Genomic DNA, 23,855 nt, shown 5'->3' with positions numbered 1-23,855 from the left:
CCCTGATTTTCAAATGTTCAGCAACATTGGGTGCTCGTTTGGGGTTTGTTTTGGTCACAGTAGTGAGAAGGAAGCCTTGCCAGGTATTATTCACCTTTGTTTTGTGCTATATGTGTGTGATCAGCTGTGGAGGTCAAGGGCAGGCACAGGCCAACTGTGTAATGTAGAGATACTGAGAAATAATGCTACTGGGAATTATTTGGAATTAACAAGCTCATTTCCTTTTTGTACATCAGTTGTCATCCTTTAATCTCTTGGTATTAGCTTTTTTTAAATGCTGTTATGTACATCATCCACAGTGCTTCCTGTATCCTGTGTTACTTGATAATAAACTTTTACAAGATATCACTGTTAAGTCATCTCAGGCTTTGAGTGATTAATCAAAATCTCCATTTCTCTTTTTCTCAGGGTTGGATGTTTATATGGATCAGTAGTACTTGCTCAAGAGTGACAGTGGAGATCAACACTAAGTCTGTTCCTCTGAGTGAGTAATCTAAACCCACTGCATTGCTGTCTATTATCGACTATCTGCTGCTTCTTTTTGCTTTTTGATATCTTACACAACAGCTCCTTTGGGCTTTCATTTCAAATATCATTAAAATTATGCTGTATATGATTTCCATTAAGAGTTGTAGAAGAATGTCAGTCTGCTTCTGCAGATACCCATTGTTTTTGCATCTTTTAAAGGATGGTCCTTACTTAACACAGTCTAAGCTGTTGTTTAGTGTCAGAGAAATGTGGAAACGGTGTTTAATGACAGTAGATTTAGGGTTATTGTGCGGATTGTGGCAGGGTAATGAAGTATGTTTGGGTTATCCGAGAAGCAAAACTGAAATGAGCTGTTCTGTGGCACGTGGAGGGTTCAAGCAGTGCCAGTGCACCCCAGTTTGGAGGGTTCAGCTCCAGCACAAGATCCCCCTGGACATGCTGTGACTGAGTGATGCAGCTGTGCATGTGTAGTGAGTCTGACTCAGCAGGTCTATGGCAATCTGCAGAGAAACTGCCAAGGGCTTTCAGATTACTGGGGCAAGTTTATGAGAAAATGCATTCAGCAAAACAGAGTATGTGTTGTGAGATCCTTTGGAAATGTCCCAGTTCTGTTGGCTTCAAGGAGCAGCATTTTGCATTTGGTCTAGACTGATTTGATCCAAGTAGCCTAGTGCATGTCAGACCTGGCAGTCTTGTTTTGGGAATGGTTTTCCCTCATCTACTTTGTTTTGGATATTATGGTATGATTTAGCTTCCTAAATTCCAGCTGGAGAGCTGGGTCAGATTGCTGAGCGAGCACTTGATCTGTGCACCCCTTGGCTGGGATGTGCTCATCCCATAACTCTACAGCTGGGCTCCCAGTCCTAGAGGATGGGAGGACTGGTGTCTCATTTAAAATACCATTTCCCTTATTTTACTCCCTTACCCTCTCCATAGCCCTTGGAGTGCTTCTTCGTGGCTCTCCAACCCTTCCCACACTAAATCACTGTGCATGAGCTCTCTCTGGGATTCACAGCTGCCCAAGGTCTTGCACCAGACTTGGAAAGGAGTGCGTGTTGTTGCTCCTTGTTTGTGAGAAGCCCTAAACTCCACTGCCAAAAGCTTTTATTCCCTGGGTTTTTAATCACAGGTCTGCTGGCACTGGAAGTGGTTGTCACCTATTGTCTCCCATCCTGGTCACATTTGTTCAGTTTTATCACCACTTACCAGGCTTGGTGGGATTACACTCCAGCTGGATTTGCATCCATCATGGCTGTAAAAACATGGTTAAAAGTCTGATGCTGGCTAGCAGCCACCTTCTGCTTGATGTGTGTTTGGAGACTTTCAATCTGCTGGCATCGCCATGCAAATGTCTTGCCTTTGCTGGAAGTCTCTCCCTCCTTGCTCCCCTTATGCTGTGCTGATTTCCCCTGCCTGGGACATGAATCTGCCTGGTTTTCCCTGTCACTGGTGCTGCTGCTCCCTGGGAGGGAGTGTGTGTGTCCATGTCCATCCAGGACTGAAGTAGCAGGTGCTCAGTCCTCCCTTCTCCATTCCTGTGGCTCCAGGACTGGCAGGTTTCTGGCATTTGGAGGAGCCAGACCTGTTGCTCTCAGCAATCAGTCTGAAAAGCCTGATTTCTCCAGCTGCTGCTTGCTTTCACCATTAGGCAGATAAATAAGAGCCTCTCCTAACGAGGTGGCAGGAAATTCCTGTGCCTGACTCAGCAGTGACAGGGGCAGGGGACTGTGTTTGGGGCTGCTGGCTGCTTCTCCCAGATGGAGAAGAACATGGGCTTCTTTGCTGGGTTACCACAAGTTCAGCACAGATGTCTCACCTCCAGTGTCACCACACAGAATACACCAAAGTGTTGAGAGTGGAGTTTCAGTGCCTCTGCCCCCAGCCTCTATTTATCCATAAAAGTATGAATTTCCATCTTCCCTCCTTGGCTAGCTCCATGTTAAACATACTGCTGGCAGTTCAGCCTTGCCCCACAGTAAGGCCTCATGTATAAATAATCCAGAAAAGCTAAATAAGGCTTTTAAAATAAGCCTTAGCAGAAACAGCTGCTTTAGTGTGGTGCCATGAAGACATGGAAACCTGGCTAAGTCCGTGTAGCCAGAGTCAGTCGTAGTCCCTGCAGCTCCTGCTCTTTCCTAGCAAAACCCTGCAGGTTTGCAGGTGTGTCTTCACTCCCCTTCACCAGCTCTGAGTTAGGTCTGTGCTCAGTGACAGCAGATTTTTGGCATATCTGAAGCTGAGACAGAGCACCACATGCAGCACTGAAATGATGTCTAGTCCACCCTCTTACAGTGCCTGTGTGCAAGAGGCAATAATCAGTATTTGTTGGGTTTTCCCCCCTCAATGTCACATTGAATACAGGAGGGAAAGAAGCGCAAGGCTGTTTGTCTGTGTTCCATTTATTGGCACTTGATGGCTTGTCCTGTGGGGCCCAGCCCACACACAGCTTTTCTTGGGCTTTTAATAGTTGTGCTAAACTAAATTGTACTCAAAATAGTAATAATTTCAAGCATTTCCCCAGAGCCTGTGGCTGTTCTGCCTGTTTATGGGAGGTGCAGTGCTGCCCATGGCTGGGACAGGGGAGGGTTCCCAGGCAGGCTGTGATGGGATTTTTCTGGTGTCTTTTTCCTCCCCTTCTTTGGAGAGGAAACACTGCTGCTTGCAGAAAATAAGTATTTTATTGTGCCTTTGCTCCTCACACTCTGTGTGATGTGGTTTGGGTAACCTTAATGTAACTTAAAGTTCTGCTCACCCACAGTTCTGATGGTGGCTCTGTAATACACATGAATCTCTGCAGAGAGGGGGGATGTATCTGTCTGTAAACACTGAGCAGCCTGCCCTGTTTGTCCAGCATGTGACCCCTCTGCTGCACACAGCGTTTTCCTGCCTCCCTCCCATCCGGTTCTTCTTATTTTATTGACTTTCCCAGTCCTGGAAATTGCTTTATATTCAGAAAACATAAATTCATCCCTCACAAAGCTTGCAAACCTGATTTCAGTTCTTCCCTTATTCTTTGAAAAACTCTTTTTGCTCTCTTTAAGACCGAAAATGTACATTTTCCCTGTTTATTTAGACAAGCTTATTTTGTTCTGCAGAAATCTTGTCAAAAGCTAAGTTTCTTTGCTTGCATTTATAATCCTCTGAGGTTTATGTATTGGGAATAATCTTTGTGAGCTGGAAAAAGATTGTCCAATCTGTTTTAAGATGCCCCACTTTTTGAGTATTGCATCTCATTAGGAATACAGTTGGCTGTTTGCATGGCTTTTTTCTTCATCTGTATAGCTTGGGGGAGAAAATACATCATTTCTTCATCTAGTAATAATGCTTGGCACTTTGCATCTTCAAAGAACTCTGTGGCTATGGATTGAATAATTCCTATAACACTGTGTAGTAGCTTCTCATTATCATTTCCTGTGTTCTACAGATGGGCAAAGTGAACAAGAAGTCAAATGAGCTTAAGCCATGGAAAGAGAAACAAGGTCAATTTGAGTTCCCACCTTCCTGACTTCTACTAGAGCAAAAGGAAGTTTGATTCAGGTTGACACAAAGGGAAATGCAATGATCTTTCCTAGCCTTCTTCACTACTTTCTCTAAGTGCATTTTCAGGTGTCATTTTTTGATGGTTTCTTTTTGTATCCCTAAATAAGTTTTCTCACTGACTGATGTGGTTGGAGGTGTGTGAGGAAGTGTCTGAAGTTTTATAAAGGTGAAGCAGCATGTTAATGGGATTAGGTTTGTGGGGTGTGACTCACTGCTGTCTGCGGATCTCTCTGCTCCTTCCCTCCTCTTTCCTCTCAAACCTGAGGCAGGGGAGACCTTTTCTGTATTATTTGGGAATATTTTTCCCCATCTTGTTTTCCATCTGAGACTAAGATGGGAAAAGTGAGCCTTAAAATGGGAACTGTGTCAATACATAGAAGCTGATCTTTCTTGTTTCATCTGCCACATGCCATGCTAAGATCTTTTTTTTCCCTCCCAGGGACTGTAGTGGAAGTTGTTGGCTCAGAGTGGTGTCTGGAATGATGTCATTTGCAGAAAAAAAATCATACAACTGCGCTAAGCTATAGGCCTTGATTTAGAGCTGCTTAATTCCCAAATGCATTGCATGGCATGTAGAAAAGGTGAGTGCTGTAGGCAGTAAACTGTGGAATTAGGCACTCTGTTACAGAGGAAGTCATGGTAACAATTTTGTTGCCTACGTGGTAGAAGTTAGTTAAAACTTTTTTTCAGGAATTCTGTCTTTGTAAAAAGTTACTTTGGAGCATTGGAGTGTTAGGGCAGTTTGATCCTCTTGGGGAGAATGGATAATCTGCTAGGTGCGGAGGAGCATGGAAATCACATGAAGAATTCCTTTATCTTCTTAGGAAAATCTCGTGGCTGCTTCTCTGCAGGCTCTCAGAGGTTCCCTGGCCACCTTCTGACTGGCTCCACATGCCTTGTTTGATAAACTTTCAGGCAAAAAGCCTTGCTTGGCTTAACACAGCTTTATTCTGGGCATGCCATGCTAGTGAAGGCGGTGGAGAAAGCAGCTGTCTCCAGCCATATGCTCTTTTTGGGGGTGCAGAACTTTGCAGAGACATTTTTAGGGGCTCAAGATTTAGTTCCAAGATTATATTTAGTTTTCTGTTTCTGATGGGTGGGACAGATATCCTGATGCCTTAGATGAGACCTTCAGTGATGGACGCAGCACCAAGGTATCACAGCCAGTATTTTTATTTTCATTTTTCTTTGACTTTCTTATATAGTTGATACCTCATTTGTGCATGCTCCTTCCTTCCCAGTGCTGGGCAGAGCTGTCCTGAGCCACTCTGTGCTCCCAGGGCTCTGGTTTCATCCTCTGCTTCTCATGAGACCCAAATTGCTGATTAATTGTGTGCTGGCTCTTTAAGGATCTGAATGTAGCTTTTCATGAATCTGGATGTTTTTCCCTTTTTGGGCTTGGGAAGCTCTCAGGGCTGAGTTGGGACCTGGAATTTGCAGCAGTGAGTGCAGAGCAATGGTGAAGGCTGTCATACCTTGCTTGCAGGGTATGAGTACTTGTGGTGGGGTCTTGGTGTCTCTCCTTTGTCATCTGGTAGCTTCTCTCACTAGATTTTGATTTCAGCTGCTTAGGAAAAATGTCAGCAGCTCAGCATGTGGGGACCTGCACGTGCATCTGGGGTTGTTCTGTTGTGTTTGTTTTAATTTTGTGTTCTGTAATTTTTTTGAGGTATTGCATCCAAAAGTGGTGAGTGCCTCCAAGAATGTGCCCAGGGCAAATTGCCTGGATCATGCTGATACCCAAAGAATTTTGTTGAGAGCTTTTAGGATCTCTGGGTGTTCCTTAGGTATTTGAAATTAAGAGGAAGGGACCAACTGGCTGGAAGATGATTGCCCAGGGAGGGTTGGATGGGGCTTTTTTTGGTTTTTTTTCCCCCTGGGGCATCAAAGCACTGTCAGAAAGCACTAAGGTCTTCAGTAGAAAACCAGCTGTTGTCATTTTTCAGCTCTCCTCACTGCCAATTGGTGACCTCCATTTCTCCTGTGTTTGAAAAGGCTGAGATGGTGCGGCCCACGTCTGACAAGTGATAACTAGGGAGCCTGGCTGTGTTCTCTGGGGGGATTCCAGCTGTAAGCTGGCCCTCTAAAATGAGCAAGGAAGTGGCTTCCAGACTGAGGTATCTGGAAAATGTCAAGGAGTAGGTGACAAGGTGTGAAAGGCAAGGGCCTCTCCAAGCAGTGAGAGGCTCCAGAAACCTGTCAGTGACAGCAGTGGGAAAGGTAGTGGATGCAGCTGGAGATGGGCTGGAGCAGGAACTCTGTGTCCAGTCTTTCCCCTCTCTCTAAGGGAGGCTCAGACCCACTCTGCATGAAATTGGTGTTTGTCTCAGCCTGCTTATGTGCTGGCCAGCCCACGTACTCGCTCCAGATGTTTTTATCTCAAAACTGGAGATGCACCTGAAGTTGTCCTTCCAGGATTTGGAAGCTTTTTTTTTAAAACTGTCTGTCTTCTAGTGTTTCCAAGGACACATCACACTTTGAAATCATGGTATTAAAATAATTGCTTTTGAAATGAAGGGAGGGTCATGTGCCCTACATCAGAAATTCCTCTTAGTGCTTATTAATCTGGTATATAAATGTCATGGCTTACATCCACAGGGTGTTTATATTGAATTTTTAGCTGCATCGGTATCTCTTGCTCCTCAGAATAAATGCCATATAATCTGGTAATGAGCAATATTCTTAATTTAGAAACCAAAAATAGGACATAGACAAATCTGAGTTACTGGAAGAAAGTAGGAAATAGCCTTGCCTCATAAGGGGAGAGCAAGTTCAGTTGAATCATCTAGTGTTTACTGTAATGGTAAGGCCAGAGAATTCTGTCTGTTTCCCTAGGATGGCCCAACAATTGCCATATTCCAAAGTCCTGATCCTTCTGTGGTACACCTCTTCTGAGGTGTGTAATGGGGTAGTTGGGAAACACTCTTCTTTGCACACCCTGAGGAGGTCAGTGCCCACCAACTGGAGGCATTAAGCAGTAGGGATTTAGGCTGATGCCCTCTAACACCATGTTTGAAGGAGATAAAGTTGTTCCTCTGAGACCTACAGTGAGCAGCACTGGCTGGGACAAGATGAGAATTTGGGAGTGGAATCATCCTTGCCGTGGCAGGTGGGCATCATCCAAGATCTCTAATGTCTGGAGCACCTTCCAATCCGACACCTGAAGGAGGTGCTTTTTCTCATGCCCTTAGCAACTGTTCTTAAGTAACAGCAGTGGAACCAATAGTCATAAAAGCATCAGTGGCTAATAAAGTCAGTCCCTGATACACTAAGGGTGTTAATACTGCAGGATGTCCCCATGGGGTGATGACTCAGTGGCCAGTGCTTGTTTTCTCTACTCCATGAGGGGCATAGGCTGTTAACTTTTAGCTCAGGTGCTGTCTGAGTGCTGAGCAGATGGGTGAACTTAGTTCAGTGGAGGCTTTCTGTGACTCATTGCCTTTTCCAGACACAGCCTGCTCTCCCACCCTGTGAACTCCCTCAGTGCAACAGAGCAGCACTTGTTTGCCCTGGTTCACTGAGTGATTTTTGGTTTGTGTTCTGTATGCAGTAACAGTGGCTCTGTAACCCTAAGTAAATTTTGCCTTGAAATATCTTGGTAAAGAAGTTACCTTTCTATGTGATGGTGGTGTCACACTGAACCAGAGTGATGTGGAGCAAGATCCATATAGGAAGTGAACATGTCTTTGTTACAGACTTGGTGTGAGTTTTGGAACTTCACTGTTTCCCGTGGCCCAGGTCACACACACACCCCCAGAGCTGTGCTCTGGTGGTGCCTCTAAGTGGAGAAGGAAGGCAGATTGTCACAACAATGATCAGGATCTTTGTGTAGATTTGCTCATGTTGTGTTTGTGGCAGAGGCCATGTCTGGCAGATGGTCTGAAGTCCATCGAGGTGAGGAGAGGGCTGCTGTTTATTACTGATAGCACCCACAGATTGCACAAAGCTGCCAGGATCTGTATTTTGAGGTCCTCTTTTGGTCACTTGGTCAAACAGGAATCCAGTGTTAAGCATGTTCCCAGCAGCATTGACTTCAGTGGCATTAGAAACATGCTTGACATCAAATGTGGGCTTGTGCAACTTGCTGATCTCAGGCTGGGTGGGTCTTGCTGAGAAGCTCCTGTGCCGACAGAAAGACTGTCGCTATTTCAGGCTGTGGTTCTGCTCGGCTGTCAATCCAATTTAAGGGGACCAGATTATAAACACTGTGAAATGCTGAGCTGGTGCAAAGCTGCTTTGCTGATAAGGAGCTGTTCAAAATATTTGGAAAGTTCAACTCTGCTGCGGACTGGGCAACCATTCCTGGCTCCACTCCCAGGGCTTAGTGCCAGGGGTGTTTTGGCTGGTTTGCCTGCTTGGCCGGATGCCGAGTGGCCGAGGCTTGACATGCCCTCGGTGTCACTGTGCCTGAGGGACACTGGGGGATGGCGGTAGTAAAGCAGCCATCCCGGTTCTGCCATCTGGGCAGTGAACAGCTGTCTCTTCCTGTGAGGACAGAAAATAGTGTGGTGCATCCCATCGGTGCTGCAGTATTGCCAGGAATACCAAAACTGAGCTTACGGCAGCTCGGTGTCCTTGTATCTGTTCCCAGCTCCCAACAGGAGATGAAGCTCTGATAGGTGGGACTGCTGCATCCCTGTCTGAGGAAGAGCTTTGTTGTCTGTCAGTGTTTCAGCCCCAGAATAGTCTGGCAACAGAGCAAACTGGCAGCTTGCAAGTGCTTGCAGGAGCCTCTTTGTGGATTTGGTTGTATTTTGCTCCAAGACCTCAGCAGAGATTTCCACGGTTCCTCCCTTGCCCTTGTCCTGGCTGTTGCCCTTTCCCACCCTGTCCTTCACAGTGCAACAATGTGCTAGTGTTTTATTGCTTCCCTTTAAGATTTTGGTCACTAATGGGGAAAGCCCATCCAGTTCCAACCCCCTGCCATGGACAGGGACATCTTCCACTATCCTGGGCTGCTCAGAGCCCCCTCCAACCTGGTTGTGGGCACTTCCAGGGATCCAGGGGCAGTCACAGCTTCTCTGGGCAACTTGTGCTAGGGCCTCACCACCCTCACAGGGAAGAATTTTTTATTAATATCTAATGTAAACCTCCTCTTTCAGTTAAGCCATTCCCCCTTATCTTTCACTCCAGTTCCTAATGAACTCCCTCTCCAGCTTCCTTGTAGGCCCCCTTCAGATACTGGAAGGGCTGCTATGAGATCTGTATGAAACCTTCTCTTCTCATATTTTTTTGGTCAAGGAGTGTGGGAGTGTGTGGTGTATAAATTTAACACCTTTACATCCTCTGAGTATCTAGAGTAGCTACACTTGTATGTTCCCACTCCTCTGTAGCCCATCTCATAATTTCCCTTAGGGGCCTTCTTTGCAGCTGTGCTGCCATTCACAGGATCTCTGCCAGCTGTGCTGCAGTGGTCTGGGCAGGGAACTGGGAGCAGTGATGTGCACAGTCCAACATGAACGTGGTATTGTGTCCTCCGGATGGTTCCTGCAAGCACTCACCTGGATCAGGTGCCTGATGCCAAGAGGTTTCCTTGTGCCTGGATGCGATTTTAAGGTGTGTTTTCCTGTTAGCAGGGCATTGTCAGCCAGTGATTATCCCCCTGTTGCTAAAGGTAGAGGCAGCACTGCTTTGAGCAACTGAAATAGCTGCCTGTTGAGAGGATGGGAAAGGGAAGCCCAACAACATTGCTACATCAGGAGAAACTACGAGTGCAGTTAGTTCTGACAGCGAGAAACCGTGTAGGTACACAACAAACAGCAGTAATGGGCTGCGTCTGTCTCCTCTAATGCTTCCCCTATCTGATCACTTGTCAACATGTGTTAATCTCTGTTGCCATAGAACATGGAGACAGCTCTGAGGTTTGTGCTGTTAAGGGTGTGTGCGTGTATAATTCACAGAGTGTTGTGACAGCCTTAGCAAATGCCATGATCCACACCAGGGAGCACTGGGATCCAGCTGCGTTATCTCCTGTGTTACCCAGGAGGAGTTTGGAGCCTTGCTGGCATTACAGCAGGAGAGGGAACGTGTGCGGTCATGTTACCCTCAGTAGACATTTGCATGTGGCTCTTTGGAGCACCAGGTTGCTGGCCCGCAGCCACACCGGCATCTTGGGATCTTGTCAGATCTTGCAAGCAAAGGAGCACCAGGCTGGGTCACAGTTCTTGGACAAGAAGTTTCTAGGGAGCAAGCTGCTGATGCAGAGATACCACTGACGTCCTTGTGGTGCCCTGTGCGTTCTGACATGCATGCTGGGTGTGTTCCTCTTTTTCTGTTGTAACTTGGTATTTTCTGACTTCAAAAGAACACTACTACAATTCTAGCATCCATGAGAAATCAGTTGACCCTTTTCTGCCCCGTACCGAGGCCAGTTGTAAAGGATTTAAAATGAGTGTTTTGAAATCTGCAGAGGGGTATAACATTGATTGTTTATGAGATAAAAATTGCTCAGGCACAAGCTGAATATCCACTTCCACTGAGCTTGGCTTTAGCAGCAATGTGGAGCCATGCTTCAGATTCCTGGATGCTGTTGCTACATGGAGTGCTGTCTTTTTTCCTCACTGGTGCAAAGTTCCCACAAGTGAGAAGTTCCCACTGATAAGAATTTTGCACTAAGTTCAATGTGTGCTCTACCTGGGTAGGCTCACCCCTTAAAATAGCCATGAAGACCAGAGTAACAGGAGTCCCAGCTCAGGTGAGCAACTTTTAACCTAAGCCCTTCAGGGTGACTGGTTTAGCTAAGCTGTTTCTTTTAATTTAATGCTCAGTTTACTTCACCTTCATGTCTGTCTTCAGTCAGGTTAGCTCTCTTGAGTTTGGCAGCTGGAATTGGGAAAACAATGGCTGTTTTACAGCATATTATTGGCACACTGCTGTGTATAAGTTAAAAATTGTTGACTAAGATGGAAGTTTCCTGCCTTGGCCCATAGTGCTGCAGTATCAGGAGAGCCTCTTGGGCAGGGTTACCACAGGTTAAGGTGTTGTGTGAGTACGGAGCAGGTGGTCTCAGCTGCCAGAACCACTGCCGAGTACAGCCTGAGGAGTGCCTGTGGCATGGGAACTCGCCAGCAGCCATGTGGAATTGTTTCCTCTGGCGGGAAGGAGGATTGCAGCTGTCTGGCCATGGTCTGGCTTCTCAGTACTGGTTTCAGGCCTGAAGAAGTCCTCTGTCCCATGATCTGTTTGTTTTCCTCCTTGCCCCTGCAAGCTCCCTGAGCAGCCCAGGAAGCCAGAGTGCTGCCCTCTGGTCACAAGTCACTGGTCACTCACTGTCAGGCCAGTGGTAAATGTCTCCTCCTCAAGCCCTCAGGTGCATGGTCACATCAGGTTGGCTTCATTACCTGTGTACTCAATGTTTGAAGACATCCCAGGTCCCTTACTCACACCTCTTTTCTTCTTTGCCAAGTGCACACTTGTGCTAAATCTCTTCCTTCTGCTCCTCATCAATGGTTATGGGTGTGAGTGGACATCAGCTCTTGTTTCATTGACACTGAGACTTAGTTTAGAAAAACAGGATGCCTTGGAAGTAATTGTCTTGTTCATGTTGCTTTCCTAAGTCTTGATTTTTTTAGACACCATACTGCAACAGGGAATTAAACCCCTACTTTTTGGAAGGTTTTTAATTAGCTGAAAATATGGATTAAGATCTTGCAATCTGTAAAATACTGCACATCATGCTGCTATATCTTGGGCAACACTCCATTTTCTTTTTAAGGACAATTTAAATAGAATATTAGGGGAGAGGAAAAAAATATCCACCCCAAACCAGAGCACAGAAATGGCAATTTAGAATTCTTGACATTTCTCAGAAAGCTGCTTATGATTATCTCCTTAAAATGGCAGATTTCGCCTGCAAGTCAAGTAGAGGAGCAGGAACTGATATTCCATTAAAATACTAGGAGAGGCCTAAATGCATTTATGATCTTTGAGACTTTTGCAGGAAACAGAAACTTAGAACTGCCAAAAGTTTTAATGAAGGGCAAAAAGCAAATCCCAAAATCCCAAATCTAAGCCTGACTTAGATACTTCCTCTGCCAGAGATCTCTGCTTGTTACCATGCAGAGATACCTGTTCTGACATTTTTTCCCTTCTTTTTCTGTGTGTACTTGTAAAAGCCCCAGTATAAACTTCCTGACACAGGTCTGTACTGCTCCCTCAAGTCCTGTCCCTGGTTACCAGAGAGAAGAGATCATTGTCTGAAACACACTAAATAACATTTCAGTAGTGCAGGATTTCCAAGGTATTTCAGTACGTGCAAAGCTGTAGTGCACCAGGAGGGAGCACACTGGTGTTAAGGGATGCATCCTGGGCTGCACCCAGGGCAGCAGGGCAGGGGGGATTCTGGCCCTCTGCCCCTCTCTGCTGAGCCCCCCTGCAGGGCTGCATCCAGCCCTGGGCCCAGCACAGGAAGGACAGGGAGCTGCTGGAGCCAGGCCAGAGCAGGGACACCAAGGGGATCAGAGGGATGGAGCAGCTCTGCTGGGAGGAAAGGCTGAGGGAATTGGGATTGTTCAGCCTGGAGAAGAGAAGGCTTTGGGGTGACCTCACTGTGGCCTTGCAGTGCCTGAAGGGAACCCACAGGAAAGATGGAGAGAGACTCTTGACAAGGGCCTGGAGTGACAGAACAAGAGGGAATGGCTTCACACTGACAGAGAGCAGGTTTAGATTGGATATTGTGAAAAAAGTCTTCCCTGAAAGGGTGGTGATGCCCTGGCGCAGGGTGCCCAGAGCAGCTGTGGCTGCCCCAGTCCTGGCAGTGTCCAAGGCCACATTGGATGGGGTTCTGAGCAACCTGGGATAGTGGAAGGTGTCCCTGCCCATGGCAGGGGGGTGGAACAAGATGATCTTTAACATCCCTTCCAACCCAAACCATTCTCTGATTCTATGATAGGAATTAATTTGTAAAAATAACAGAGTTTATCAACAAGACCTGAACCTCTCTGAGGTAAACCATCATGGTCTGTAGTTTTGCTGTATCTTACCAGCAAAATCTTGAAGTGGATGAATCCATGTAGGTAAGTGGCAGTTTTGTACTGTAAGTAGGGTGGTAACTGAAGGGAGTTTGTAGCACTGCTGGAGGGGTGGGTGCAGCAATGGATTTTTCTATGAGCAGTTCAATGTGCTTGTGATGTGGAGCTGTCCCCATTTCTGTCCAGTGACTGAAGTGGCAGCCATGCAGAGCTGCCAAAATGCCCCTGCTGCAGGCTGTTTCCATGGAGTGGTGAATCAATGTTGAGCTGTCCCTGAGAGGAGCTGTACTGGCATAAGCCCTGTGTGAAGATGTGTGACAATTCCACCCTGAAATAAGTGATGTTTCTTTTCCTAAACAGGGATGAAACTGTAGTTCTGTTGTATATGTAAAGCAAACATTCATGCCAGTTTTGGATTTACTTTTCCCATTTCAAGCAGCAGGATAATCATGGCTGAGGCCTTGGCATCACCAGTGTCTTCTGCAAGCCCAAACTATACTTGTCTCAGTGCTTTTTTGTGTTCAGCAGAGTTAGATCCTCTAAGGGAGGATCCCTTCCTAACTTTAGCCAGGGAAAAAATGTCTTTAGTCCTTCAGAGCTAAATATAACCTCCCTGAAACCGTCCCTCCAGTGATGGCTCAGTAAACATATGGAAAAATAGCCCCAAAACAGGACGCTCAGGAGACGATAGTTTTAAATAGTTCTTTGTATGGATCTGTTATATATGAAGCAAGAACTAACATTTTAAAACTCATTTAGTGCTTGAGAACATGCAGGATTATCTCCAGGTGATTCCAGTGCCTCCTCATACACCGCAAAGGATTTGGCCCGAGATGTTTATGTGGTTGCTGAGGAAGCTGCTATTCATGATGAGAAAATGCAATGATTTGTGTTCTTCTGTTCTTTGGGGTGGGGTTTTGCATTCCGCTGGTTGGTTTGTTTCCTGTGGGGTTTTTTGGCATGGTAGTTGAGGACAGTTCTGGGATCATTCTTTTATTCCACTGGTTCCAAAAAGGTCTTCGATGGAAGCACAAAACATGGTGCATCTTGCCTGCCACTCCCTATCAGTTTCCGTGGCAACTTTCACATTGTTTGGGAGTTAGGTTGAGTTTTTCCCTTTGCCTCTTAAGAAAACCATTGAAGCTGATCAGCTCACCCCAATTAAACCACGTAAGGGCATTGCCAGTGCTGGTGTACCTTGGTTTTATTTCAGCCTCCTCCCTCCTGTTGCCTTCCTACACTGGGCACTTCTTTTAATCACAAATTCCCACTTGATGGCAGCAAGTCAGTTTGAGGCCTGCAGGTTAAACTTGTGTTGTTCTTTGGGACCAGGATCTTCAGCCACAGGTGGGGGCTGGAGTGTACCCTGGTTCTGTTAGACCTTTGATACATGAAGAACTCCTCCTTGGCCAGCTGGTGTAGTGGAAATCCGCCTATTGTTAATATATACCTTTCTTTCTATGAGACTGAGTCTTGCCCCAGCTCCCCCAAAGGTTGGGAAAGTGTGAAACACTTCCAGTGTCTGCTTCTTTTAGCATCAGATGTCTTAATTTAATTTGTATGTAAGTAGGAAAACTTTGAAGTGTGGTCAAAATACAAAGGGAAAAGTACTTCAAAGAAATGTAACATTATAAGTGTATCTGATCCCTCAAGGTGTTTGAAGCTTTATCTTGAGATTATGTATTCAGAGGAAGATTTGTATGGAAATACTGAGGGTCATTAATACATCCAAGCCTTGATGAATGTTGGCCTTGAACTATTCTGTGCTAGTTTTGCTTTCACATGGTGGCAGGCGAGTTGTCCTTCACCCATCTGTCTGCACTGCCAGTGTCCCTGATACAGCAGAAGTTAACATGGTCTCCAAGGGGGAAACCAAAGCAAAACTGTTACTGAGTGAGTCTTGTTCAGCACTGTTATCCCATGATCAACAGAGGTCTCTGGTATGGCTGAACAAAACCACAGTGTGTCAACTCCCCAACCTTTTGATTTGCATTGGTTGCTCTACTGGAGTCCAAGGTGGTCTGTGGTGCTGGATTACAGGTTTCTAATAAATACCTTGAACTTTGGGAGAGTTCACATCTTTGGGCTGAGCTTTGTTTTAGGGTTGGGCATCCACTCCTGTACAAACATGCCCAGCTGTGCTGGAGGAGAGTGGTTGTTGTTTTTCCTTTTGGCAGACAAGGATTCTGGCATTGAAGTTTTTAATTGCAGGAATTATATTAGCAGTTCCCAGTGCTCAAGGGGGGGTGTCTGTGTATGTGTGCAGGAGGAGCTAATTAGATCTGTATAAATAATGGGCTTGGGAACTTTTAATCCTAAATGTATTGTTCCGTCCTTGCTATCATTTCTTACAGTGAAACTGTTTAAAGTTAGAAAAATATGAAGTTACACAGGAGCCGCTTTCTCACAATACAACTTTGAAACAACAGTGAGATTGCTTTTGGTCTTTCTATGTAATAAAAATCTTTGAATTTATTCAGTGTTTTAATAAAAACATCTTAAAATATTACTATTTTTAATACTGTTTTTGAAGGTTTATTTTAATTAGATCGGTATGTCAAGGGAATGGAAACAGTTAAACGGTCAGGATTTTTTTTTCTCTAATACAGACTTAAAAACAGTCAGGTGATCTTGCTTCCCCATGCCTTCCTTCCCTTCTATGCCTTACTATATTTCATGTCAAATAAGGGCCATTCTGTGCTCAAACTTTCAGGATATTCATAGATCACAAAACTTCCTTCAGCAACCATGTGCCTCAATAATGCTGTTCTTTCTTTATGAAAACTAACATCCTGCTGGAATGACTCCTCTGGAAGACCTCGAGTTTTGAGAGAGTTTGAGAATTTACCCCTCAAACTGGCTTTCCAGAAGAGTCTGTAAACCTGACTGGCTTAAACATGTGGCAGATATTTAATAATGAAGAGGGGCAGTTCAGCTCTTGCATGTGATGGTATTTCTACATTATTGTTGTCGTGGGATTTAGCCACACCTAAGTTTGCTTCAGACTTGTTGACTTGGATCATGGCCCCACCTGTGCTGTGTGCTAACCCATCCACTGCTGATCCTGTGCCTACAAAGAAAGTTTTGTAGCCCCTTGCTTCGATTAGACTGCTCTGGATACCCAAACCAGGTGATTTATAGGTGTATTCACACTGAACTGCTGCAATTGAGCTGTAAATTTTCTTGTAAACTGCTCTTACAAGTTATCTTCTCCATTTTAATATGTTACAGCCCTGTGTGCTAAAGGCAGCCCACTATTGTTAAGGTCAGTAATAAACTAACCAGTTTATTGCTATATCTAAAGAAACATGCATTTTTCATTGCTCTGTATAATTTAAAAAAAAAATGTTTCACACTTAGAATGCCTGTAGTAAATAACTCCAGTCTCAGTACCTTGTTATCCTAGAGAAGTCCATGTAGGTTTGCAGCAGCTGCAGTTCTGTCCCAGCTGGTATCACACATCTCTTGATGCAAGCATGTCTTATTTTTCTGAGTGCTAGGATTTGTCTTCATTCCATGGACTGCATCTTCCTCAGATGCAAAGCCAGCACTTTGTGCTCATCTTGCTGATGGGGTGAGAGGTGGGATATTCCCCCTCCTACATATGCCTAGAGGCCTGGCCATGGGATGGAGAGTGGCTGCTCCCTTCCATCCCCAGACCTTTCTCTCTTACATGGGAAGCAGTAGAAAGAATTCCCTTTCTTCTCTTCTGGCCTTTTTTTTCCCCCAGTTTCTCTCCTCTTCCTGCTGCAGGAGAAAGAGGAGAGTGTAGGGCTGGGCCCTGTAGTGTTAAAAGCTCTGTTCCTGCAGAGGCCACAGCTCTGGCTTGCTGCTGATCTGCTGCCTCCCTCTGCCTTGCTGGTGAAGCCCTCCTACCCTTCAGTATCAACCATGAGCATATTATCCTCACCCATGTAGCCCTCCAGCCCACCCCAGCATTGTCTCCATTCCCCTAGCACTGATGTCTTTGTCTTGTGAACTGAGCCCCAAGCACAACTCAGCCCCTGCTTCACTGAGTTTTTTTGCCTTGGGTGATACTGGAAGCTGCAGGGCACCAAGACTGAAACCATCTTTGGGCAAGAGATGGTGAGGAGGTATCAGCTGTGCAAGAGGAGGATGGAGAGGACAGCATCTGTACCCCTAAGAGCCATCTGTAGGCTTTCAGGAGAAAGGAATGAGCAGCAGAAGAGCTGTTTCCTGTGTCCTGGCTGCTAAATTGCTTCTGTGATGAGGGGCAAAGCTGGCACAAGGGTAGGCAGGACACAGGGCTCCCCAGCCAAGCAATGGTGTGGGCAGCATATGGTTCCTTAAAGCTGCACTGTAGTGGTAGTGGGGGTTTGGGGATTTGTTTGCTTGCTACTCCCCAGTGCAGCATTCAGAAGAGAAAGGCCCTCTCTTGGAGCTGAGAGCACACAGCTTTGTCCTTCATCTCTTGGCACTGGGTCTTCGGTGTTGAAAAAGCAAGACAAAATCAACAGTGCTCTGCTCCCTGGCTGAAAATAAAAAGGAATAAAAAACTTTGCTTACTCCAGCGTTACTGAAATCCCTGGAGCTGTGCTTTCCCTAGGGATTGGAGAAGGGATGTGGGGAAGAGAAGTAGTTGAGAGAAAGTGTGGGAAGGGCAGTGCTGGGAAAATGCCTTGTCTGTGTGTGCCTCTTCTTCACCCTAACATCAACAAGTGACTCTGGGGCTGGGCAGTCAGCAGAGGCTGTGTCCCAGAGCAAGGAGAGGATGGTCCTGAGGGGATGAGGGAGTGCATCCCCACAGAGCCACACTGCCTGGGCAAGAGGTATCCCATCCTTGTGCAGCCAGGAGTGCCTTGCTCTGCAGGGTCTGTGGCAGCTCTGGCTGGTGGTGGGATAGCACACTCTGCAGTTGTCAAACATCAGAGGTCACTGTTTGGGGAGAACAAACACACTTTTCTGAGTGTTTTGCCCATGAACCACTTGTCCCTTTTCGAAGCTGAGAACGAATGTGAAATTTGAAGTCTGTGTTTTGAACCCACTTTGAGTATTTTAGGAATGTCAAAGGTAGAATGTCCATTTTTAATTGTGATTAAAGTCTGTGTGCTGCCTAAAGCAGCTTGTCTGGATGTGGACTCTCTCAGATTCCAATTGTGCTACCTAAACAAAGGCTGTTGGCAAAGCTCCAGTGTGAGTTACTGGCAAAGGGCTCCAGTTTAGGAGAAGATGAAGAGGTCCACAAGTTTTTGAGGAGAAAAAGAGAAAATCCGAGGGAAAGTTAGATTACAATTTATTGTTTTTCACTTTTCCCCTATTTTTTACTCATTAAAATTGTCCCATTCTATTACATGGCAAAAAAAGAGATTCCTTAACCAAGTTGAATTTTACCCTGCATCATTCTTAAAATGCCAGGAGAGTTGAGATGGTAAATCATGTTGTGGCAGTGGTGCAGTGGTGGGACTGGCAGCCTCAAGTTCTCAGAGACATGAATCTTTGAAAAACAAAAATATCCTCGCACACAAATGTGTGCTTCAGATATCACACTCTTGTTTTGCATATCACTCCTGAAAGGTAAATTTTAACACAGCAAAATCAGAGGCAGATAGAAGGGGAAAGATGCAATACATACACAGATTTTCCATTTGTAATAGTTGATACTGCAAAATTAAAAGGCATTGGATTTTTTGTTGTTTTCTGCAAACACTTATTAAAACACTGTTCAGGCTAAATGTATTTTATTTATTTATGGACTTTTTATGGGTAGTGCCCTCTACCTCTGCTTTCTGGGGTGTCAACTCTGAAAGTGTGCATCAGAAAACTCTTGGACATGAAGGTCCAAAATCTAGAGCCAAATCCTTTCAGATCTGGAGGCTTGTGAATTTCACCTTTGGATGCAGCTCATTGAAAGAAAGTGGCACAAGCAATGAAATGGGATCTAAATGTGGATCAGTGCTCAGGACGAGGTGGGTTTTAAGGTATTTTTGAGAACTACCTTTTGGCCTGTCACCCAACAGTGCCCCTTTTGTTTAGTAGCCTGTGTGGCCACAGTGTGTCAGTAACATATTGCTGGGGAATGTGAGGCATTTCCTTGCTTGAATTAGCAGTCTTGGAGTCAGGGATGAAAATCTCATTTGTTTTTCTAATCAGTGGACCCAAGCAAAACAAGTGAGAAAATAATGTACTGGTTCTCAGGCTTTCTGAGGTGAGAAGTTGAAGACTATTAAACAGTTAACCAGTAAAACAGGAACAGCTTGAAGTGGTCTGTGGGGGGTGGTTTTTGTTTTGTTTTGGTTTGTTTTTTAACAAGGCATCGGTTGACCTTGGGTTGCTTGTGTGAGAAGAGTGAAAGTGAGTCTGAAGGGAGTGTGCAGACAGGTATTAGCATCACCCAGCTGCTGTGCAGGTAAGGAGCTGCCTCCCTGCCACAGCGCTCATATCCCACAAAACAACATCACCTGCCAGTGTAAAACCCGGGTTTCTAAATTTCCTTTCAATTGCAACAACAGCAACAAAAGAGCTGCTGGAGTAGGATAGCAGAGATAAGCAACGGGAGTGATTTCAGTGCTGGAGACCCAAATAAAGGGTTTGTTTTGTAAGTGGATATAAATCTAAGCCATAAACCTTGACTCAGAGACTTTGGGTGTTTACATAAGCTGTTTGCTGTGTATGCATCTCTGTCAAAGGATCTCAAGGATGCTTATCTTGTCGAGGCTGAGCTTTTGATTTACGACCAGTGTGTTTAACGAATGTTAAGGCAAAGTGCAGAATGCAACTCAGCTGGTTTGTAGTAAAAGTTGTGTGATTTGAGGTAAGTTTTTCCCAGGTATAAACATTTATATTTTGGAAGGACTTCTGTGTTTTGTGCTCTTAAAGTAATTTAAAGTAATTTCTACAGCTTGAAACCTTTTATCTCGACACGTTTCTTGTCTGCTTTATGGGATGGGCTTTTGTCATCAATGTGCTTCCATTCATTTTTATCAGTTAAAGGAAATAAATAGCCTTTGTTGTATAATAAAGAAATAATGAAATTCAGGGAACAAAGAAAGGATCTAGACTTAGGGAACAAAGGGACATTTGTTGCTTTGTTTGTAGTCCTGCGTAATAGGAGAGCAGTATTGCTTTGATGTCATTGACTACAGCTCAGCAAATTCAAAAATAATTTTAGTTATAAAAATAAATAGACATAATCAGTTTAAAGTAAGCCTTTGCCAACATTTGGGTTTGTTTTTATCCATAATAATGTTATGGATACACCTAGCTCCACATGATGACCTTGGGTAAGGGGGACAATGTCTGAATTACTTGGCTAAAAGCATATCTGGGACCTTACTAGATTCCCATCCCTGCCTCAAACAAATATATTCTTCTATATTATGCCCATTGAGGTATTTCCAGCATTTCCTAACTTGACTTTTAAAATTTAATTTGTTCTTTTCTTCCAAAACACCAGAGCAGTGTATTCAGCTAGCCTCCATTTTCTTTTTTAGTTTCTTCTTCCAGGCCTGGAAGGAATGAAATGGAGTTGTCATTTACATTAGAAGAAATGTTAATGATTCATAGTGTAAATTACCCAAATATATTCATTAGTAAACTGTAACTGACTGGTGGCACTGTAGTTGAGCATTTTCAAAACATCCCATGAGAAACTGTGCCAGGGATTTGGATTGAATTAATTTGAAACTGTTTGCAATTGTGATTGAAATGTATTTTGTAAATAAGTCTCCATGTGTTTGTGTTTCTCTTCTGGCCTGCCAGAAAAAGCAGAAATAGATGCGTCTAAAATGGCATTTGTCTTCATGAAATAGATCTTTATTTTGTAAAAGTTAATTGCTAAGGATGTGTTGTTTTAGTGTCGTGAGGCAAGAGAGATGAATTCAGAAGTTGCTTTAGACCTCTCATGCAGTCATCTGGTCCATGTAGCACTCAGAAGGACATGGATTTTGACAGCATTTAGAGTCTTACTTTTGCTGTGGAACAGGTTCTTTCCTTCCCCTCTCCCCAGAAAAGATGACTGCAGATTCTTAGCTTTTTATTTTATTTTCGTGGTAGGCTGCTCTGGGGTGACAGCCAGCTCCTGGGGGTCCTCTTTTACTCTCAACAGCCCTCAGAAACAACCCCTAATCAAGGTTTTTAATTTCTGTGTATCAGAATTTCCTGGCTTAGGGAGTGTTATGTGTGAATGGGAGAGCTGGGGAACTTAAGTCATCTATTTTACTGCATCATGTCATAAAAATAATCTGTAGCTGATGCTTTATTTCCCAACGCTGAGCATTTGCAGCCCATGTGCACAAAGAGGAAGGCAAGTGGGACAAAAGGCCAGCCCTCCCTTCCTCAGAGCGGTGACATCCAGGGCACGGTGTGTCCTCTGGGCCTTCTGACCTGCCAGCAGGCAGCTGATTCCCTTTAACTCTGCAAACCTCTGGGCTTTAAGGTGTGGTGTGTTTTGCAGGTGGAGATCCAGGATGAGACCACCCCCAAAATAACAAAAAAATGGGCTCCAGGATGTTGGCCCTCAATGCCTCTGTGTGTGCCGTTTGATCTAGGAAAGAGGCAGCCTCTGGGTGGGAAAACTACCATTTCCTGCATATGTAAAATGCTTAAGCACTTTTTTTTCCCTTCTTTTTGAAGTCTGCCATCTTAATTAAATATCAGATTTAGAAATCCATATCCAGGCAGCTTTCCAGTTTGCATCCAGCAGACTGCAGTTCCATTCACAGAGCCTCTTGTTGGGTTTTTTTTTCCAGCTTTCCTTGTGTTTATTTGCAGGGCAGCGTTTTGTTTTCTCTGTAAGCCGTTTGGAATACATCTTCACCAGCGCTGTAGCCAGAGGGTTTGTATGTCATTCAAAAATAAAAATAAAAAAATCTCCACCTACTGAAAAGTGAACAGCACAGCCCTAGCAACCGGCTGGTGCGTTTGAACCAGAGGAAGGGACATTAAACAAGTAAGACCACATTATGTCTTCTCTGTTACAGCCAGGGAGGGGGTAGAAATGCCAGCTAGTAATAAGATTAATCATAAATGGTAGTGGAGAGAGCTGCATTTGGGTTTTTTTCGTTTTTTTAATGGTGGCTTGTAAGTACAGGCTTGACGAAGCGATGCTTGTTCATGTCGGCATGAGCAGGGTATTCAGCTGGGAGCTCTAAAAGGGGGATCTGCCTCTGTACAAGCAGCCCCCCACCCCCCACCTGGCACTGGTTGTGCACACAGGAAGGTAAGTGTTGTCATTTTCTTGGAAAGTGAGAGAAAACTTATTTTAAATTGTGTGTCAGGCAGGGCTCTGTCAGTACTTTTCCTCTCAGGTGTGTTGTCAGTGACGTTATACCAGGGGTGGATTTCATGCATCTGCCTCTCTGTCTCCTGTGTGCACCCTGATATCTCATTTATCTGCCGTGCCATAGATCAATCTGTGTTAAAATGATGCTTTTTCCCCTTCCTGCTTTTGTGGATGAAGGGAAGTTAAACTGCTTGTCATCATTAGCTATGCATTATTTTCTTAAGGAGCTCCACTGCACTCCTCCAGGATGGATTTTTGTTCATGTTACCTGTGTAGTTTTCCTTAATACCTGCCAAGAAAAAAATCCCAAAGCCTTGAGTTTTCTGTTAGGTTTTATTTGTATTAGACCAACGCCATAAAGAGGAAAGAGTGGAACGTACATATTGGAAAAGCTCTGCTGCCTCAGTGGCCAGCTGAGGCTTTTCTCAAAGTTTGTAAAGTCAGAGGGTGCCCTTCAGGGGGTGTTTTATTGTTGTCCCCTTTCCTGTAGCCCACAGAGGGCTGTTGATTGCTGATTTGTGTATCTTTGGCTCCCTCTGCATCTCCCCTTTCCACCCCTTCCTCCTGGGGTTTGTTGTCGTTTCTGGTTCCATGCAGTTTGGTCCTTTGCTCCCCTGGTGTATGAGGTCCTCTTTGCCCTCTGCCCACCCCCTCCCTGCATGCTGGTGGTGGCTGTGCAAAGACCAGAAATAATTCTATGCCTTTGCTAGGGAAGGATACTTCCAATATTATTTTTTTATCACAGTAATTTTCTTCCTGACTGCTGGATGTGCTGCAGTGTGCTGGGAAGATGGCCAGAGCAGGATGTGCTGTTCCAGGCTAGTTTTCAATGGCCGCTTTTAGGACCAAATAACCAGGGAAATGGGATTTTGTTGCATCATCCCCAGCTGTTCAGCTTGGAGGCTTTTTGTTCTTTTTGATTTCACCTCTCCAAGTTTCTCAGCTGTGGGCTTGGTCGGACTGCTAACAGATGCTCTGTGAGTGGTGGAAGAGTTTTTGGGGGTCTGTGTGTTTGCAGGGTTTTGCTTCAGTAAGTTTTATCTTAAAATTTCTCCCTGCTGCTCTCAGCAGTGCAGCCCCTTTGGGAGTAGCTGTGGAGGAAGCTCTGTGCAAACCAATGTGTCTTTCCTTGGAGGCAAAGGCAGGTAACCTGGAAGTCTCTTGGATGCTGTTGGTACCACTGTCTGCTCCCATTAGGAGGCCTGCCTTAGGGATTTCTGATAACCATGGACAAACCCCTTATTTGGGAAAGCAAAGGAGTGCTTTTGGCAAATGTCAAGGGTGGTTATACCTGGATGAAGTGCAAGGTTAGTGGTTTCTCTGTGCCTACGAGCCATGGCTATATTGTGCAAGTACAAATTAGCAATTGTAGTTGTACAAATTAGCAGAACTTGTCCCCAGTTCATGCATTTCCTAGCCAGAAGGTGAGAATCAAGAGGTGTGCTGTGAACAAATATGGTTAGACTCTGTTCCTTTGTGTGTTTTTAGCCTACATAGGCTTTTCCTACCAGCCTCCAGGACTGTGCTTAATGCTTGATCATGAGCTGCACTGAGCTCACTGATGCTGAGGTGGGAAGGCACCACTGGAGATCTCCAGCCCAGCCCCTGCCCAGAGC

At 45.0% G+C, this 23,855-nt stretch overlaps 1 protein-coding gene across 1 annotated transcript in view; it reads left to right on the top strand.

Annotated features, from left to right (window-relative positions):
* Nucleotides 1-403: 403 nt before the first annotated feature.
* Nucleotides 404-23,855, top strand: part of PPFIBP1 (PPFIA binding protein 1) — a 72,762-nt gene continuing 49,310 nt past the window's right edge. The window contains exon 1 of the mRNA XM_031064249.1: nucleotides 404-484. The gene's annotated coding sequence lies outside the window, so the exon portion shown is untranslated. The remainder of the gene's footprint in view (nucleotides 485-23,855) is intronic.

The sequence above is a fragment of the Geospiza fortis genome, unplaced genomic scaffold (genome assembly GCF_000277835.1).
Source record: "Geospiza fortis unplaced genomic scaffold, GeoFor_1.0 scaffold242, whole genome shotgun sequence".
Classification (NCBI taxonomy): Eukaryota; Metazoa; Chordata; class Aves; order Passeriformes; family Thraupidae; genus Geospiza; species Geospiza fortis.
Note: the sequence above shows the minus strand (reverse complement) of the source record. Positions and strands in the feature narration are given on the sequence as shown.